General features: G+C 38.3%; 1 long non-coding RNA gene across 1 annotated transcript in view; it reads left to right on the top strand.

Moving 5' to 3' along the window:
* The window catches only part of LOC129526235 (uncharacterized), a 272,494-nt gene that overhangs the window by 90,141 nt on the left and 168,241 nt on the right, over nt 1–14,112 (top strand). The window contains exon 3 of the long non-coding RNA XR_008670834.2: nt 11,416–11,513. This is a non-coding gene — a long non-coding RNA (uncharacterized lncRNA). The remainder of the gene's footprint in view (nt 1–11,415; nt 11,514–14,112) is intronic.

Genomic DNA, 14,112 nt, shown 5'->3' with positions numbered 1-14,112 from the left:
TTTACTTTCAAGTAATATTGTATTCCTTCACATGGATTAATAGTTTAAGAACCTTCAAGCAGTATACTTCTATTTCCCTCTTTTTTACTACTTTTGTCATACATTTACTTCTACATATATTATAAATCCCACATGTTAAAACCTTTTAAAACATTTTTAAAAAGTTGAAAAATAAAAATGTATATTTATTCATGTTTACCTTTTTAGTGCTTTTCATTGCTTTCTGTAGATCCAGATATTAATCTGATATAATGTCCCATCTGCCTAAAAGACTAACAGTTATTGTAAGCAGGAATGCTGTCAACGAACTAGCTCAGCTTTTATTTTTATCTGGAAATGTTTCACATTTGTGTTTGAAAGTTACTTTTTTTGAGTATAGAATTTCAGTTTGATGTTTTTCTTTCAATATTCCTAAGTTAATGTTTCTCTACTATCTTTTGGCTTGCATCGTTTCTGAAGTAAAGTCTGCTGTTCTAATTTTTGTTTTACATATTACATGTAAGATGTCTTTTTGTTTCTTTCTTCAGATTTTATCTTTATCACTGGGTTTTGAGCATTTGAATTAATTTTTTGTCATTAATCATGTGCCTTAATGGCTTTTTTCATGTTTATTTTCCTTTGCTTTGACTGAGTTACTTAGATCTGTGCATTTATAGTTTTCACCAAATTCGGAAAATTTTCAGCCATTATTCCTTCAAATATTTTTGTCTGCCATTCCTGCTTCTCTTTTGATACTCTAATACATATACATGGGGCTACTTAAAGTTGTCTCATAGCATAGTGATACCCTGTTTAATTTTTTCTGTCTTTCCTCCCCCATCTTTCTCATTTTGAATATCTATTGCTGTCTTCCATTTCACTAGTCATATGCTCTGTAGTGTCTAATCTGATGTTAATTTCATTAAGTGTTTTACTTTTTAAAATCTCACCCATGGTATTTTTGTTCTGTAGATTTCAATTTGTGTATTTTAAGAAATATCTTCTATGTCTGTCCTTAACATACTCATGCTTTCCTCTACCTTCTTGAACATATGAAATAGATTTACAATGACTGTTTTAGTATCCTTTTCTTCTATTTCTCTCAGCTATGTTATTTTTGGGTATGATTCTACAGATTGATTTTTTTCTTACTATATTTTGTATTTTCTTTCTTATTTTCATGCCTAGTATTTTTTATGTGATGACAGATATTGTGAATTTTTCATTGTTGGCTGCTGCATTTTTCTGCATTCCTCTAATCTTGAGATTTGTTCCGGGGTGCAGTTAAGTTACTTGAAAATTGTTTGATTATTTCAAGGCTTCCATGCAAGCATTGCTATGTGGGACCAGAGCAGCCTTTAGTCCAGCTCTAATTGCCCCCCATGACTTAGGCAACACCCTTGTGAATATCCTACTTAATGTTCTGTGCAGTACGGGGTTTCTCAACTCTGGCTGTTGGAATTGTGAATTATTCTTAGCCCTGTGAGAATTCTGAGGATTGTTCTCCCTGCTTTTATCTAGAAGTTCTTCTCTTTGCCTTAAGTACTTTCCTCACAAAGATTCACTGAAAAGTCTGCTGAAGATCTGAGGGAAACCCTCTAAAGATGTCCAAGGCTCTCTTTCTGCAATGCTCTCCCCTTTCCTACAATCTTTCCTGCAAATTCTAAACACCTTGTCGTCCCTCGGTTCTAAACTCTATCTCCCTATCACAGGGAGATTGAGATGCTCTGTTTGATACCCTCCTTCCTGCTCTTCAGCCTGGACATGTTCTGGAAACCATTGGTCTCACATCTCACTTGTTCTCTTCTCTCAAGAATCTGCACTGCCTTTCATTTAAGTCTGAAAACTTGTTATATATATTTTGTGTGATTTTCAGTTGTTGAATGGGGGAGGAATGGCTATGACTGTTACTCCAGTCATAGCCAGAAGCAGAAGTTGACAGGCTGGAACTTTAGAAGCTATCATTATAACAATGAAGAGAACTTTATTATTTTGTGCCCACGTGAACCCTAGAAATTTTCATTTTCTCCAAGCACTTAATTTAATTTCTTTACAGGCAAGTAGGCCAGCTTTTACTTTTATGAGCAAAGGTCCACTATCTGGGCTCTTCATGCTTAGAAATTGTTATGCTTTTAAAAATAACAATTTTAAAAACATGGGAGTGGACCTGGTCATCTGCTTCACTTCTGCATCACCAAGCTGCATGCCCTTCCCTCACAAATAAAAAAATTGTCTCCCATTCTTGCCTCTTTTTTGATACCCCAATTACATATATGTGGGGTTATGGCTACATAATGGATGTGGCTGTTTTATTGGCGAAGTGGTCTGCAATGCATATTTATTGACCTTCAATTACATCTTTAATTTTCACTTTTTCTTCCTGCCACTTGCTCTGCTTGCTAACTCTTAGCTCAGAGGTGTTCAGATCTCTGCCCAACTAACTGACCAGCCTCTCTGTAGTTTCTTCCAAGTATACTCAAGGCTTCAGTGTCTCTGCCTGCTTCATTCATTAACCTGCTTGTGTGCTTCCCGCTTCCAAAGGTTTGTTAAGATGTTTCATTCATTCACTTATTCATCCTCTTTCTTTCAGTGCTTGTTTCTTTTCCCACCTCCCCCTTTTTATTATTTGTGAGGGAAGGGCGTGCAGCTTGGTGATGCAGAAGGTAAAACGTATGCTCAGTCCACCACCATCTTTGGGCTTTTAAAAATAAACTTCCTTCAACTTATGTCACATGCTGACTTTTTTGGACTTTAGGGAAGTTTACATTTATTACAGTTTACAACTTTTATTTTTACATTTGTTTACAGATTGGAACTTGTGCCTGTTTCTATCTAAAAGGATTGTTTCCTGTGCCATATTTCTCACTTAAGCTATGGAGAGCATGTGCTGCTCTTTGATTAGCCGCTCAGATATCCTGGAAAAACAGCTTTTCTAGATCCCAATCCTAACACGCTCAACTCTCCAATAACCAGCTGTTTTTATTCTCATACTCAGGGAATATAACATCTGCATGAATAAAATCACGGGTCTTTTCCTCCTTTTGAGGGCAACTTCCACATTTCTCAAGCATCAGTCCTCTCCAGAAACTCAAAGTGAAATCACTTAGGGTTCTCCTGAGGCTCCAGCCTATCTAAGCTTCTAATCCAACCCTGGAAGTGGTAGAAATTATTTTAACCTGTTGGCTTTTACAATGAAGATTTAAATTGTTTAGCTATGTCACACACTGATTCTATGTGAACTGGTATAAAAGGGCAAGAAATAGCCCTCCGAGAGCCTGGATACCATACCTAATGATGACTGCCCACATTCCATAAAGTGATCCCCAAAGATGTAGCCAATAACAGAGGTTAGGAAGAAAGTCTTGATTAAATACAAATATCAGCAAATGGCTGTGTTATGAGAAGTACATAAGTGAAGAATATGTGTGTCTGTAAAGATTAAACCGTAAAAAGGACATTGTATATGTTCCACTAAATTGTTTTTTATGGACAATCCCAAGGCTAATTTATATGACTCTTTCTTTCTTAGTAAGCTTTGATAGTCTCTACTTGGATATTTGATTATCCTATCCTATTAGTTTTCCTTTTTCTAAAAAAAAAAAAAGTAAAAGAATATGGGTTTAACCTATGTGGAAGACAGCCATTTTTAAAGTGCATGTATCTCATTGTACCGTCTGCTCTTCTGAACAGTGAGAGATGACAGATCCAGGTTTATAGTCCTGTGTCCAAGCTACATATTCATGTGAAGGAAAAGACCAGGACCCAAACCCTCAGGGTCATATCCCTTTTCTCAGCCATGGGATATTGGGGGACGGGTGCCAACAGAAAAATAGTGGCATCTCTAAGGTATTCCTCTCCTATTCCTTTCACAGTCTTCACATCTCTAATACCTCAGGGGAATGTAAAATTCTGTGACCATATACAGGCACCCAAAGGAAAATAGAATTAAGGTGTACTTTTTCTGGGCTATCTTGTCCTCCTGCCAGGATTCAGTCAAGTCAATAAGTCTATTTTTTCCCCCAAGGCTAATATTGCCTCATGGAAGTTCATGTTGTCCAGGAATCCAAAAAGCCACTTTTGTAAGACTTTGGAAGTAGGACAACTTCCAATGACTTTCTCGGATTAAGCATAGTAAAATTAAAAGGGCTCGATGTAGCAGATTGTATTTTCTAAAGAAGTCCCCAATAATATTAATCTTCTGCATGCTTTTCTTCAGTGTGGCCTCCTCTGTCCTCTTATTCATTCTTTTGAATCTGGGTGGGCTTGTAGCCACATGAGCCAATAGAGTATAGCAGAAGTGATGCTATGACTAAGGCATAAATGGTGATGCAGCTTTTGCCTTCTTGGCTGGAGCACTTGCTCTTGGAGCCCTAAGCTGTTGCATAAGAAGTCTGACTACATTGTCACAAGCTTGTTGGAAGGAAGCCCAGAACAAATGAAGAGCCCACATACCACTGGTACGGTAGACAACACCAGCTGAGGTCCCAGTTAACTGCCAGTGTCAAATGACAATATGTTAGCGTAGTCTTTTCCAAAAATAATGTACACATAATTGAATATCCACATGCAAAAAAGACCCATAATTTATACCTCACGCAAACAATCTTGGATATAGATGCATGTACAAAAACTAACTCCTCAGAATGGATCTAAATATAAAGCCTAAAATTTCTAGATGACTACATAGTAAATGTTTGTGATCTTGGGTTCACAAATAATTTCTCAGATAAGACACAAAAATACAATCAATTTATAGATTTTAAAGTGACACTGAATTTCAGCAAAAAGAGTAACTTATATAGATGTTGGACTCAAAGCTGTTGCACTGGAAACGACAGTGTCTTATTCTTCAGTGGTTGGTGGGGAAGGGGCCAACTGAAACACAGAGAAGACAAAGCAGCTGATATTAGCTCAACAAAACTACAAGGAGGATTGGATCACAAAAAACTAGAAATTGTGAATTGTTTATAGTCAACCCAAAGGAAGGGTTGACTATAAAGAGGCATGAAAGAAGTTTTTGGTACGATGGAAATGTTCCATATTTTAATTATGGTGGTGATTGCATTGTCAAAACTCATAGCATTGTACATTAAAAGGTGAGTTGTATTGTTGATGAATTAAACTTCAATAAATATGTTTTGAAAAATAATAGGAGTCATATATTCAAGTGGGACTTAAACCTTTGACCCTTGATCTATAGTTTGGTGTTCTTTTCACTTACTTTACTTATCTCCCAGTAATTATTTCTTTGTTTTATTCCTTTACATTTAAAAATCATCTTTACTAGATTTTTAAAAATTTAAAAATTGAATAAATGTTTTCATTCCATTGTGTCTCATAGGCTATGTCTGGGTGTCAAACCCACCTCTTTCTTTCTCCACAGTGTTCGATAAACTTGTATAATTATATTTTTATAAGGGCTTTTTTGAGAAAAGTTTACATCTGTAGGAAATGGCCCAGAGTAAGCTCAATGCTAAGAAATGTTGATATTCTGGGAAGTTAGCAGGTGGAAAATAATAATTGCATCACTCAGTTTTGGGAATACTAGAAATTTGCTCCTTTGACAAGCTACTCTTCTAGAATTCCTCCATGAAAGTCAGCACAAGATCTCATTTGGAAGTGATGAGACTCAAGCTAGTAATGTAATGTCATATTATCATTTTAGAAATAATAATAATGATGGTATAATATATAATAATAAAAGTAACTTTTCAGGTCCCAGTGTAAAGAAAAATACAAAGTTTTTGTAAGCTTGCATTCTTTAATCACACTTCATGAGCTAATATTTTAATGACTCCTCTTGGATAATAATTAGCCATCTCAGCTCCTTACCTGTCATCTGAAAACTACAGTCACAGTTCAAAGCTTACCAGACAATGTTTTCTCCTCTTTTTTCTAGTAACTAAGATATTAAACGTCTTCATGTGGAAAATGCTTTTTCCAATCATGCTAAAATTTCAACCTTGTATAGAATTTCCCTAAGTCTAATCAGAGGTACTTTGGTTGCACAAGCAGACTGAAGTATAGTCACTGAAGATACTATCCAGTCTTTCATTTAATACATGTGTGAATAGGCTATGGGCTCAACCAGAAGAATCTAGCTAATTACAGTATCTTGGTAAATAGCTTGTTGTGTTTTGTTTTGTTTTCTAAATAGCCTAGGATGTAGATTCATCCTCTAACAATTTCTCTTTATTTTTAAAACAATGAAATAGAAAAGGGATATTTTGAGTTGACTTTGGCTCACCCCAATATTGGACTTCAATGATATAGTCTTTTGAGTGCAAATTTAGACATTTCTCAGTAATTTTAATGTTAGAATTTTGAGAGCACCCTATGAGTTTATCTAAATGTCAGGCTGTGTTGAGGTTGTGCTCTGTACTGGAGGACCTATTAATGCTGGAATCAGGGCTGCTGCAATGGCAACTGTGGTGGTTCCTTCATCAGTGCCTAGAGGGGCCTACTAACAAACAAATCCGAAAGAAAAAAAAGAAACAGCTGGTATTAGCTAAGCTTGGAAGAGTACTGGGTCTGAGGGAGCCAAAAATTGTTAATTTTCTTTCTTTTTTTTTTTTTGGAGACCGAGTCTCGCTCTGTCACCCAGGCTGGAGTGTGGTGGCGCGATCTCGGCTCACTGCAATTTCTGCCTCCTGGGTTCAAGTGATTATCCTGCCTCAGCCTCCTGAGTAGCTGGGATTACAGGCAACCGCTGCCACACCCGGCTAATTTTTTGTATATTAGTAGAGACGGGGTTTCACCGTGTTGCCCAGGCTGGTCTGGAACTCCTTAGCTCAGGCAATCCGCCCACTTGGCCTCCCAAAGTGCTAGGATTACAGGCGTGAGCCAGTGCACCTGGCCAAAATTATTAATTTTCATACAAATCCGTATTCTCCTCTTCCTCTTGGGTCTTCGTGCCCCTACTCTCTCTCATGACTGCTTAACTGTAACAGAATGAGCAGCAGACTGGGGACCAGAAAAGTGACATAAGTCCCAGGACCACCACTAACTAGCCCTGTGATGCTTGCAAGTCATCAAGACCCAAGTCTCAATTTATTTACTTACAAAATGAGACTATTGAGTTAAATTATTTTTTGGTTCCTTTCAACTTAAAACCGTGTTTTGTTGAGATGCGGGAGGATCTCACTGTATGTTAGTTTAGTGTGTGCTAAGAAGCTAAAGATATATTAATGAAACAAAAATTACAATTTCAAGTTAAAGGAGCCTTCCTATTATTGAATCCATATATGCAAATTTCTTCTTTTTGCTTTCTAGGCACATAATACTCTTTGTATTGATCTGTTTACATCCGATTGAATTTCACATTCATAAATGCTTTTTTGAGTCCCATCCCTAGCCCTAGTACAATGTAGAGGCAGTGACTTCTAAAGAAACATTATAGGTTAGAGGGTAGAGCAAGCTGATGAGTAAAGAGCATATTCCACTATTGGCCAGGCTCATTGACATATTGTACATAAATTGTTTAGAATAATGCTTGGCTTATATAATTTTCCCGGAATGTGTGCATGCTCTGCTTTCCTCAGTGTTTTGCATGTTTTCCAAAATATCCTATGAGACAATCAGGGTAGCTGTTATTCTCCACATTTTTCAAATGAGAAATAGGTTTTGCATAAGTCAGTTATATATAAAACTTTATATCTAAATGAAACCTAAAAGGTTATCATGTTCAATCTCCTCTTTATTCAGAGAGGAAATTCAAGCATGAGAGAAATTAAGAAATGTTTTCGAGGCCACTCAGTTAAGTGATGGAACTCAGATTGTATCTGAGATCCTTTGACTCCTAGGCTAGTGCTTCTTCTGAACGGACCAGGCCCTTTGCCCTTGAGAAAGCCATTTTGAGATGGGGAAGCTTGGTGATTCAAAGTTATCTCTTGAGAGCATCACCAAGCAACAGAAGATTGTGAAAGAAGACATATACATTAAAACAAACAATAAAAGTTCAAGTTCTTTCAGCTGAGACACAGATTGGCTTGTGGGTAATAGGGTTTGAGTTTTCTGATGGACGTCTCTCAACACTTAGCATTTCCTAAGAACTTTTAATATTGTTAGATGCTTTTGTTGAATTAATGAGTTTTTATTCATTAGGAAGACCTGAGGTGCTAGAAAATTCCAAATTTTTTACTCCAGAAAGAGTCTGAAATAAATTTGGGTTTAGTGTTGAATTATGAGCCCCATGAAAATTTTTTGCTTCACCATTGTTTTATTTTTACCCATATGCAGGGATAGGATGAAGAGAAAAGCAATTCCATGTTCCTCTTTTTCAGTAGTCTTCAACAAGAGTCTCTGTACATTGTGTACTGTGAATTTTCATTGATTGAAGGTCTTCTATGCCTAAGACCAATAATTGCTCCTAGACCTTTGAGGAAGTCTGCCAAGCTATCTTGGGTGTCTCTGAGGTTAATCTGTAGTTCATCAGGCACAACAAAAGTGACACAAAATCTCTAACTTGAGTTTCATTACTACTTGTCAGACTTCCAGGTGTCTTCTGTAAATGGAGTGTCCAAGAACCAAGGTAGAAATCTCTTGGTTACCTCAATCAAGGATGAGCCTCATTCTGCACCCGCCACAGGTGCACTTTGGTCCTGGGCTGTGAATCTGAGCCTGGATTTAGTCCAACTGCGGTCGTGAGAATTCGACCGGGGATACGTGGCCGTACATCCAGAGAAATCCCACACCCAATAAAAAGCTTTTTTTTTTTTTTTTAAAGTGGGTTTGCCCAACATTGCAAATTTTGTAGGAATTGAATTCCTCAGGAAAACTCTCAAGCAGCAACATTAATATCTCTCAGGAAAGCCTACAGATGTAATGATTTATAGATTATGAGTAAAACTATGCTTAATGCTGCCAAAAGTAAGTGAGGCAGGGGTGTAGAGTCAGGGTGGGAATCTGTTTAAATGGTACAGATATTGACAACAAGCAGTTCTGAGGGAAATGAGCTATAAGAGTAGTATGGCAGTGTTAATCTTTGTAATCACTAAAATATCTAACTTGTGAACATGTGGTACTAGTAAATTCTCTCACTCTCTCTCGTGTGTGCATGTGTGTGTCATGCTGAAGTCTGGGAATAAAGATTTTACTATTTCTATATATGTTCTGGACTGAATGTTTGTGTCCCCCCAGAAACTAATATGTTGAAATTCTAACTCCTGGTGTCAAAATATGTATCTGTCCTGCCAAAAGTCCGTGCTGTTTGTGCACTTTACATGGACAGGCTACCAAGTGACTTATGGACTTTCTGCCATAAAGCTCCTCAGCCAATAGCAAAATACTCTCTTTCTTGTTGGGAGGCAAACCTATTTAGTGGACTATACACTCCTATGGATGTGTCCTCACCTCCGATTAGTCTATATGTTCATTGGCAGCAGATCACTGCTAAGACAAATAGGTCTCTTGATCATTTTAATCCATTGTATACATGGGACTTCTCAACAAACTGTTGGCTTGTATCCAATTTCAAAGAAAAGACCTTATTAAAAATATATACATCTTATAACTCTAAAGCAAAGTTTGCTTTCTGGTAACAGAATAGGCAGAGCATGTGTTCGTGCATAGAATGGATCTATTCTACCCTCATGTGTGTCCTCAAAATGTATGACCCCTTCTCAGACTTCCATGGAAGCAGAGACTAACTTACTGATCAGGACTGACGTTCTGGGCCAAATGCTATTTTGTCCAATTTTATGGATAAAAATTTCTTCATATGTACTTATACCTTTTGAACATGTTGACATGAGCAGCAACTTGTGTAGCTGGAAACCATGCACAGTGTCAAGGTCTCACTTCCTGCCCTGGCTCCCTTCTGAGTCACTAGCAAGCCTGCTGGCACTTGAAGCCTGTGACATTCCTCCTCAATGTGCTTTTGTTTGATAAATAACTGTTGATTGTATTCAGTGACATATGCTTGCGTTGAAATGACTTAGAGTCACAGAGTGCATAACCCACCATTGGAAGAACACATCTGAGTCACTGAGGGCCATTTCAGTTGACAGCACATCGTAGCACTTAAATGTTTATGCCAAGGGTGGCTGCTGAAATCCTCTGCAAAACTACCTGTTTTTTTTTCACCCCAAGCTTCCTGATGTCTTGATCACGTAGCCTGTAGGTTCTAGCCTGGAGCAAAGAAGGCTGAATCAATAAGTTAAATATTACAGGACACAAAAGAGGATAGGTAAAATGAAATCAATGTTCTCGGTAAACAGTTCAAAATCTTGTAGAGATGGCACAGATTTTTTTTTCATTTTCATCTCATCTCATCTCTGACTAGCTGTGTGACCTTTGTGGCTTGGCCTCCATAAGTCAGTTTTCTCATACTCACAAAGTGAATTTCTTAAAGTATATTCAGTAGCTCAGAAATTGCTGGGAGAGCTAGAGAAATAGACTCAAAGCTAAGCTTTCCAAAACCATAATGAAAACCAGGCTACAGGAGTGACACCATGAGGACCCTGCTGGTGCTGTTTCCACCTGCCTGCTAGAATCCAGCTGCTATGAACTTGATCTTCCTGGAACTGTTATTACCATTTCCAAAGCTGGACTTTTCTACCATCACCCATGTCAGCAATATAAATGCCCCCAAAAGCCTGCACACTCATATCACTCACTTCCAAATGGAAGACTCATGAAGGTACATCTGATTGGTGGACCTGACTGAGGTCATCTGCCTGCACCACAGTTGAAAGAGAGGCTGGAGTGGTCAGTTTTCCTGAATTGATTATGCCAGTGACAGACAAAATTGATAACATGGGAAACTATGAAAATGTATGGAGGGTGTTTATAACATATTGGGCAGCCACATATGGCAGGTGTCCATAAGCTGACTTAAAAAGCCAGTGAGAACATTCAACGGCACATTGTAAAGCTCCATCCGCAGTGCCTGGCGCACTCATGCTCCTCATACATCATATTTTTTTTTTCTTTCATTCCATCTCTTGTGGGAATTTTAAAAATCGTACTGCGGAGTTTCAAGAATTCTGTCAAGGATTTGTCCTATGTGTCATAACTAATAGTGTGCCTCTGAATCTTTGCCTTAAAGTGAGGACAAAGAGACAGCCTAGTCTCTCCGAACTTTTGTGATACCTATTTTTGTTAAGGAACTCATCAGCACAAAGGGTTAGAACGCACAGGACGGTGAGCTGTGTTCTGTTTCCTGGCCATAGGAAGATGATCTGCCCTAGAAAGAGGGGAAGGGGTTCTTTGTCCCCTGATTCACACCACGTCTGGGAAGCAATCACATGTGCCTCTGTGACATGCTGATTCATGGTTATCTCAGTGCTGTCTGCTTGTGGAGAGTGGGCCAGCTCCCTTTATCCTTTGGTGTCTGACAGGATTGTCTTTTGTCCTTAGTCACTCACTTTGCCAGAACCCGGGAAATGGGCATGGGAATAGAGAGGTGAAAAAAGAAATGTATTTTTCCTTTTTCAGGAGCATATCCTAGGAGGAGCACTAGCAGACTCGCCCACACTAGGATGGAGCCCTGGGGACCAGGACTTGGGTAGGATGTTTGCCAAGAGTCAACACTGGTAAGTCACCTCTGTCATCAAGGTCAGAAATAGGAGACAGTGCCTAGAAAGTTGAGGGCCAGGTCAGTGCAAAAGAAGGCTCAAAAGTAAGCAATGGTGGGAGAAATGTGAATCTCAAGGACAAGGGCTCCAAACAGCAATGGTGAAGACCAAAACGTGTTGTATCATGTGCTGCCTAAGTGAGCGGGACCTCTTGCAGATAATACAATTTGCAATTTGTAGAGTGGTCTGCAGTTCATCAAATAGCTTCACATATTTTATATATCAGCCCATGTGATCTTAACCATAAACTCATAAGGTGAACAAGGTAGCTGGTATTATTGCAGTTTTACAGATGTCAAAAAGAAGATGAGTGGAAGTAGAAGTTTAGTGGCTTTGACCAAAGTCACATGGCTACTCTGTGGAATCAGGGCTCAAACCAGATGCTCTTTCCTTATTTAGAACTCTGAGTTGTGACTAGCAGAGTCTATGAAACATTTCAATAAATATAGACAGAAATATGGGAAGACAAATGAGTTGTGGGAGGTTTACTAATTTGATTTCATATGGGCTTACATGGGGAGGTTTTAAATTTGATCTCATGGCTATTTTCTCTCAGTTTGTAATTGAGAATTCTAGAATTATGCAACTTGTGATGTGCAGTTTAAGTGAGGTTTGGATGTTCTGTCTTGGCTTTTGATCATTCTTGCCATTTCCACATCATCTTTGACTATGAGGGCAGGTGCTTGTTAATCGTGAGAAAAAACTGACTTCTTTAAATTCTCAGAAGTTTGTTCATCCTTGACAACTCAGCTGTTGAGCTGAAAACAGTTGATGACAAGCCATAAAAGAGAGAAATTCTACCCTTGGTAGGCTGGTTTAAGGTCACACACACCTGTAGAAAATTGACCCATAGAGGTCTGTAGTGGTCTTGGTGCTTGACATCTGGAGCTACTTTATGATAATACTTTCTGTGGCTCACACAAGGCTCCTGTCTGGGTAAGGCATGCTTCTGAAATGGCAGCAAGTTAACCTGATTTTTTGTTATGTATAAATTTGATGTATTATTTGTATATATAAAACAATGTAGTTGCTCTCTGCCTGTCTACAGCATCCAGGAGAAGAGCAACAGTTGGACTTAGTCATTTAGAGTATTTAGCTCCCTTCAGTTGGTAGGCTATTTGGTTGAGTTTTGGTACTTGTCCTAGCTGCTTCTTTGCATTGATGAGTGAAAAATGTGATATTTTCTCTAAGAACATTTTGGAAAGGGTAAAGCTCTGAAGAAATTATGGTGATTGCTTTCTATACTAAAGGAACTCACAACTAAATTCACAAATATACTTACAGTAGGAAAAAAAGATTCATTTCTGTATAGTAGGTTCTGTCTCTCTTACCACAAAAATGTTAATATAAGCCTGATTTTGTCACATCTACATGTGCTGTTGAATGTAGTTACAAATTGTGCTGACCCAATCACAAAATAGGTATGAACTCAAAAGATGCTCTGAAGGGAGTAGACTGATTCTAGCAACCCCATAAAATTTAAATCATTAATTTTTTCCTCTCAACCTTCTTAACTGTAATTTGCTATGTTGAATTTGAATTTGAATTTGAAATGAAGACTGCTTAAGATTTTATGCACTTCTAGCTGCCTAGCATTTATTCCAAGTGAAGGAGCTGGAGGTATTAGAGTTTCAGAAACTCGGTGGTGATGTTCAAAGGCCTCTCCCAGCCATGGTCTTCATACAAGAGCAGAACTGCATTCTTATCACTGAATGCCCCCTTCCCTGCTTCAATAATTTAGTGTTCCCCAAGTCAACTACCTTCTGCTACCAACATTTGCATACAAATTGCTCTTTAGGCGCATTAGCTATTACTCCTTTGGCATTAGCTAGCAAGCCTCACAGAAATATAAGAAATACTACACAATGTGACTCATCTAGCTCAAAATTAATTCTGACTCAAAAAAGTAGTCACATTCTTCCCCAAACCTATTCTGTTGTAATGACTTGTTGTTATTGGCCTACAATCCATGGATTTATGCAAGTGAATTATTTATCATCAAGGGTAAGCATCAGAATTCCCTGGCATTTTTTTCCCCAAAACTACACTTGCTGAGACTCCACCACAGACTGGCAATTTGGGAAGTCCAGGATTAAATCTGGGCACATGTGTTCTTCATCAGAGCTTTGTGTCATGGTCACATAAGGTCATCCCCGTAGGTCACCATAACACGAAGCTCTGATGAAGAGCTATTTCCCCAAACTTTCCTCACTTAAAACGTAAACAGAAGAAACAAAGCTTATGGATTGTTATCAATATATTCCTTTCTCAAACCTACTGTCCTAAACTTTCTTTTATGGGGGTAATTTTCTCCTGCCCCCATGAAAGATCTGACAGTTTTCACTGGCTTTTCCACTCACCCTTAAGTGGTCTTTGGTTACTTTAAGTGGCAAACACAGCTTCAGTTCATGGCAGCATGAATGGCCAAACAACTTAGTGTGAAGTCTCTTCCCTTCTGCAGTTTGACATTCCTCTGGTTGTGAACCCGTGGGTAGGGATGGTGGCATAACCCTATGGCTGTCTCTTCTCCACCTGTTTTCCCTTCTCCTCTGTGCTT

This window comes from Gorilla gorilla, chromosome 14 (assembly GCF_029281585.2).
Source record: "Gorilla gorilla gorilla isolate KB3781 chromosome 14, NHGRI_mGorGor1-v2.1_pri, whole genome shotgun sequence".
Taxonomy (NCBI): Eukaryota; Metazoa; Chordata; class Mammalia; order Primates; family Hominidae; genus Gorilla; species Gorilla gorilla.
Note: the sequence above shows the minus strand (reverse complement) of the source record. Positions and strands in the feature narration are given on the sequence as shown.